This window comes from Mastomys coucha, unplaced genomic scaffold (assembly GCF_008632895.1).
Source record: "Mastomys coucha isolate ucsf_1 unplaced genomic scaffold, UCSF_Mcou_1 pScaffold22, whole genome shotgun sequence".
Lineage (NCBI taxonomy): Eukaryota > Metazoa > Chordata > Mammalia > Rodentia > Muridae > Mastomys > Mastomys coucha.
In genome coordinates this window covers 112,398,497-112,405,166 of record NW_022196905.1, presented here as the reverse complement: position 1 = coordinate 112,405,166, position 6,670 = coordinate 112,398,497, and the positions used below count along the sequence as shown (strand labels likewise).

Genomic DNA, 6,670 nt, shown 5'->3' with positions numbered 1-6,670 from the left:
AACTAGGCACATTGAAGTGGGAAATATGAAGTGTTTCATATAGCACTCTCTTCATCTGGGGGTGGGGGTGAAAGTACGATGGTTTTCCTTGGGTCAATGCTTCCCCTCTCCTTCCCAGAAGTCCTGATTGGGGCTACTGCTACTGGGCTACTGCCACTTGTGGCTCATCTGTGATGGCACAAGCCAGACCAGTTAGAGGCTGTCTCTGAGATTTTGTATGTTGCTCATCCAAAGAAGCTGGGGACCATCCATAGCCAGCTCCTCTTCCAGTTCATGGACAGACGGTATGCCCATCCTAATAGAGGGGAGCATAGCAAAGTCCAGGCTAGACACATACAACACACTCACTCACACACATGCACACACTCATAAACACATATACTCACACAGATGTGCATTACACACACACTCAGACACACACATACACAGCACATACACTCACACACTTGCACATTCATATACACATGTGCACACATACACAAATGCACACACTCACACACATGCACACACTCATAGAGACACACGCACACACACTAATACACTTGCACACTCACATATACATGTGTACACACAATATACAAATGCACACACATTTGTATGCACACACACTCACAAGGACACACTCAGATACACACATACACACTCACACTTAGCAGAGGGTGGGACATGTGTCAGCTTTAGAGTCCCTACAGTTTCTGAGGTCACCCCATCTCTGGATCCCTTTATCTGAGTAAGTTCCCACTAGGGGTCAGGTCAATGTAAGGAGTCCTTTATAAGTGGAAGAATCTAGAATTAGAACCATCAGCTCACTCTGTGACCTTGAAATTCTGGAACTCAGGCATCTCTTTCAAGCTACTTCAAGCTCTGCTCTCTCTCTCCCTTGTTCTGAACAAAAATCCTTGTTAAGATGTGCCTTGGAGCAGATACCATCCTTCAGGTTCCAAGTTCAAGAGAAGTTTTTGTCTCAACATCTCCTTCGTGGTGAGATGCTCCTGGACTCCCAACCTCCAGATGACTCAAGAGCCACCATATGCAGTGTTCATGACACCTGATGACCTGTCCCCTATCAGCTACAGGCTTCCTGAGAATGTGGTCACCTCTATCTTGGTCGCCACTGGATTCCCAGTGACCAGCCCAGTCTGGAGAAGCAACAAGAAACCACTTTTTTGACTCAATATACCTTAAATGTGTAGGGCTTACTTGTTCAGCAAGGGTAGAGATGCCAGAGAGAAGCAGTGGGTAGGAGAAAGTCTCTGGTCAACATTCTCTTCTGGGCAGACATGATAAACAAAAACCCTTAGCCACCACAGTAGAAGGGATAGGTGGGTTAAAATAGAATCAATGCGCATACCCACTTGGCTGACAAGAGGCCTCTAGCATAGCTTGCATCCTAACGACTCAGTGGGGCTTTTAGGTTCTGAGGGATACCCAGACATGGAATGAATACCTTCTTCTCTGGGTGTCTACTTTGTTATTTGTTCAACAAAACTGTCCTCTTTGGCTCACAAGAGGAATGTCATGGTCAAAACTCACTTCACTCTCAGAATCCAGAGCTGGACAGTCAATCCTTGTTCATTGGTCTAAAATCTTCTGCTTAGTTGAGGAAGCCGAGGTATTAGGAAGGTTAAAAGCAGGCCCTGACCATCACTTCTTTCCAATGTGTTTCTCAAGGAGAGTGGGTAGGATGCTTGGACTCTCCCAATGCCAAAGCCAATGGGCCTCGCTCGAAGACTCTGTGTGAAGAGTCAGGCAAGAGTGGAAATTTCTTAGACTCATCTTTATTAATCTTCCTAGTTTCCACCCCCTCAAACTCCCCTCCATTCCCACTGCTCTCTTCCATCACTGGTATTCATCCTGAGGAAGCCACAGACTAAAGATTCCACTGAACCCTGAATCAGCCAAGCTGATTGTGACATTGGTTGTGAGAAAGACAGTCATGATGATATCAGTAAGGAATGGTTATTTACTAAACATCAGGCAGCACACTAAGGACTTCCAAAAAGTATCTGTTTCAGTCTCCAAAGTCACTTGTTGTACCGTGAATTTATTCATAAATAACTATTATATAGTCATACTATTGGAGGAGCTTATGAACAGATTCATTAAACTATACCATCTTATCCCTTCTAGGTGGCAGATCTCTCCAAGGCTTAATATCTTAAATCAATGGTCATTTATGATCTGACACAATTTCCATTGATCACAGAACTCAGGGGTTGGCTAAGCTGTGTTGTTCCAAATCAGGAGATCTCAGAAAGTCACAGTCTGAATGTTTAGCAGGCTCTCAGGGGGCTTCCAAGGTGGTTCACTCCCTTGGTTTGCAACCTGATGTAAGTTGAAGGCCAGAAGCCTCAATTAAGTCATGTAGACCTCTCCAGAGCCTGCTTGAGCATGCTCACAAAATGGCGGCTGACTTCTTGGAGACAGGAACTGAGAGAGGGTAAGGTAGAAGCCACAGTAACTGTTATAAGTCAGTGCAAGTTGTTACCAGTGTCGTATCTACAATATCCTGTGAGTGACCAGGCCAGCCCTAGTCTGCATGGGAGGGATCTACCCAAGGCTTTGGGTACCAGAAGATGGATTCATTAAAGGCCATCTTATTGGGTGTTTGTCTCAGTGAGTGAATGCAAAAGCAAAAGTCTGAGAATTGATCGTCAACAGAGTCATGATGTCATCTTACCACTCGAGGGAATGAAGCCCACAGAGAACAAACAGGAGTTTAAGATCCACATTTAGTACTGAAAGAACAGAGACCTGAACTTGACCTCCACTCCTACCCCAACAGGCTTTCCCCATCTTTTCTACCACAAAGTGGCCTGGATCCCAGAACAGAGCAAGCCACTGAGATTTCAGCTTGGCAAGACCCAGCACCCAAGGTTTGGCCAACCTCCAGCGTCCTCACACCTCCTGCCCTCTCTGCGGATCATTTATTCCAAGGCCTTGCTATAAATATCCACTCAGCGAAATACCTCGCTCCTCGGGTACCCACTTCCCAGCCCTGGCCGCCTGTACCATGCTCACTCAATGCCAGCTTGCAATCAGCCTGCAATCTGAATCCACTTTGCTCACCCAGCACTGAAGGACTGCCGGAGCTAGTCTGCTGGGGTATGCTGGCATGCCCCCAAGATCACTTTTGCAAGTTAATGGTGCAGTAGTCAGTTGTTAAAAACACTAATTGACATTAAATAGGTGATGTTATCTGACAATACGCAAACGGCTCCTGGTCTATACTCTCCTCTTTGTTTCCTCTCCTTCTGTGTCATTAGTTTTTCATGCCTGTGAGTCCTAGCTGAGGTCAGGAGTCATTTAGGGCCAAAGGAGAAGGACATACAGATTGTCATTGACTCCCATCAGCAGTAAGAGAAGCCCAGGACTGACTTAGCCATCACTTCATGACAGAATCCTGACCCTCTTGATGGACCATTGGACCGTGATCTGTCCTGATATAGGGGGCTTCAACCCAAGTTAGTGTACATGTTGGGCAAGCATACATATACACATATTCAGCCCTAGCGCTGGCCCCAGCCCCAGCCCTGCCCTAGCCCTAGACCCAGCCCTAGTGTCAGTCCCATACCCAGACCCAGACCCAATCCCAGACCCAGACTCAGACTCAGCCCAGATCCAGTCCCAGACCCAGCCCTAAATCCAGCCCTAGACCCAGTCCTGCCTTCTCCCTTTGAGCCTTAAGAAAATCTCTCAGCTGAGTAGATGGTTCAGTCAGTAAAGGGTATGGCTTGTAAGCACAAATGATGAACATTTACTGGCTGTCACACTACTTAGAAATACCTGGCCTTTTACAGGTATTTTAGCTCACAGTGATCCCCAAACCACATCTTCTCAGTCCTCCCCTCCTTTTGAATCCTCCACTATGGGAAAGAACTGGCACCTTCCAGAAACGACGTCTATTTCAAGGGCATGGGGTGAGCAGGACACTGTCCAGGTCAGTAACTAGAAAGTATGTCCAAGGCCATGGCTAAATTGCAGTCCTCCAAGTGCCCACATACCAGTCCCTATGATCTGAGAGCATTTTAGGAGATGGGGCATTGAGTTGGGATATGGGGAGATGACCTTAGATTCTCCTAATAGAGTCACCAGGTCATTAAGAGAATTCCATAATCAAGCTGGGTTCAAGAGCTCCTGGAGGTTGTAAAAGACAAGCAATGGCTCTCCCTACAGCCTCCATAAAAAGTCAAGCCCTACATACATGTTGACTTTAGTATGGTGACAGCTACGTTGGACCTCTGACTCCCAGAACTGTTAGACGACCAGTGTGTCCTGTTCCCAAGCTCCAAGCTCCTGTCAACATCAGGCAAATGCTAATGTTGCTGCCCACACTCTCGACAACTGCAAGCATGATGCCATTAGGCAACGATGTAGGAGAGGACCTGGTTCTCTCCTTCTGCCGTGTCTTTGGGTTTGGAGGCAGGCACCTTTATCTGTGGAGTCATCCCCTTGGCCTTACTAGGTGAGTTTTGAGCCTGGAATGCGCAACACACAACTCTCAGAGCTGGAAAACATTCTTTCTGCCTCTGCAAGGAGAAAACACTGAAAGAGACATCCAGGATGCCTACTGAGAAGTCAATAAGCACCTTGTGATGTAAAGATATTTAGGACAAGCAGAAGTGCAAAGCCACAGCGCATGGAGGCTCTCTCTCCCTGGGGAGCATCCATGGGAAGATGCAGGGAAGGACTCAGCCATGTCAGAGTCTCTGTGGGGTCACTGAGGTCATCTTGGCCTGTACCCACCTCAGCGGAGGCTGCAGGCTGACAGGCACCCTGCCATCTGGGTCCTCCCATGAAGGGTTCTTGGCGTCAGGCCTTAATGGCATGGTGAGCCTGGGGCGTGGGAAGCGCTGGGTTAGGCTTCTTAGAATAGTGCCGGCACCAAGGGGACATGAGGACCACAGCTGGAGACAGAGAAATGGGTCTCTGGGGGCCTAGTGGTGCCTCTGTGGGCCCCCAGGGAGGCAAGAGACTGGGCTGCCACCGGCTCCATGCCTCTTAAAGGCCATTACGTGCTGCTGTGGGCGAGGAGCTGGGCTCAGAGCATTTGATCAGCACAGATTGGACCCAGCGGATCAATGGCTGGGTGGACAGCTTCTGCTTCCCTCCTGAGCTCACCCCTCCTTAACTAGTGCGGGCGCCAGACCCACAACAGGTCCTCAGCAGCTGTCAATCAAAACCATGAAATATTCATCCCTGTTAATCTCCTTCAGAGATCTACTCAGAACCCTGATGGGGCTGCACAGTGCTTATAGGCTTGTAAAGGATGGGTATGGAGGACAGGGAAAAGAAGGGGTGGGGACACAGGCTCAGTAGGAAGGAAGCCGCTTGACACCTTACCCAAAGATACCCTCAGCCAACATTCCTGAGGCATCCATTTGCACCCTGACCCATCCACTGCATGGGTCTTCCCAGATCTTGGCTGGCCAGAGTACCTGCCATCACCACAATAGCCATGGATAACAAAGACTGCACTACCTCCTCATATGGCTCAGGCTAGCTTATAAGTGATGTAGCTGAGGCTAGCCCTGAACTTAGGCTATCCGACATGCAGTGCTGGGGATGGAAGGCCAGCTTTGCATGTGCTAGGAAAGTGTTCTCCCGAGGAGCTATATCTCTACATCCAAGGGAAAACTACCATATAAAAATTTTCTTGCCCAGACTTTGTGTAAATCACAATCATTATAAAACATACCAGGAAATGTAAATTATAAAGATATGTATGTGTACATAACAATGTATAAAATATATGCTACATAGTTGAGTCTTTTAACTATCTGCAAGCTCTAGCCTGTGGTAATTTAATTTTTTTTCTCTTACACTACTGGAATCCCATCCTCATGATCCAGGGCCTTGCTCATGCTTGGCCACTAAGCTATAACCCCAGCTCTTTCTGAGGTAAATAGATCCTCCAGTCACCCAGAAGAAGGTATCATGGCCTCTAGTGACTCATAGTGGGGGGACTGTGACCCAGGGGGTATGGTGGCAGTTTCTGGGATTCCAACCCTCCCTGGCCTCCGTTTAAACATTTGGTCCACAACTACCAACAGTCTTTTAAAAACAACAACAAAAACAAACAAACAAACCACAACACCAACAACAAAACCAGTAGTAGCTTGTAAGTCATTCTGGTGACAGTTCACTGAGGACTTTGCTTCTGTGCTTTGATCTGTAGTGGGCTGTGACCGGCTCTCTGTGTCTCTAGCCCATTAGAGCGCTCCTGCAGAGAAAGAGCTTCCTTCTTAGCCCCCAGCTCCAAGAGGCACACAGTCTCAATGACTCCTTCTTGGAAAAACACACAAGGGGCCAAGAGAGGCCCCGACTCAGGAATTCCTTCATTTTCCCTTGGGGTCAGTTTCCCTTGGGGTCGCAAGGTCCCCTGGGGGCTTCCTTTGTTGCCCTCATTCTACTGGGTTCCACTGTCTTTTCCCAGTAGGAGCTACCATGATGCTGCTTTCTCAAAGTGAGCACGTGACTTGAGGTGACTTGAGATACCCGTGTGCTCTATACTTTCTCCCATCAGGCCAGAGCAATGTTAAAGAGCAAGTCTGATGGCAGAAGCTCTTGGCCGATGGCAATCTGATGGCATCCCACTTCACTGAGATGAGCATCATGACTGATCTGAAGATCAGATCAGATTCTTCCATGCCCTTCCTCCTAACTAACC

General features: G+C 47.9%; 1 long non-coding RNA gene across 1 annotated transcript; it reads left to right on the top strand.

Annotated features, from left to right (window-relative positions):
• The first annotated feature begins 850 nt into the window (after positions 1-850).
• LOC116070868 lies at positions 851-3,210 on the top strand. Its single transcript, XR_004110604.1, has 2 exons — positions 851-981; positions 2,786-3,210. It is a non-coding gene; the product is annotated as an uncharacterized LOC116070868 (long non-coding RNA).
• Positions 3,211-6,670: the final 3,460 nt, after the last annotated feature.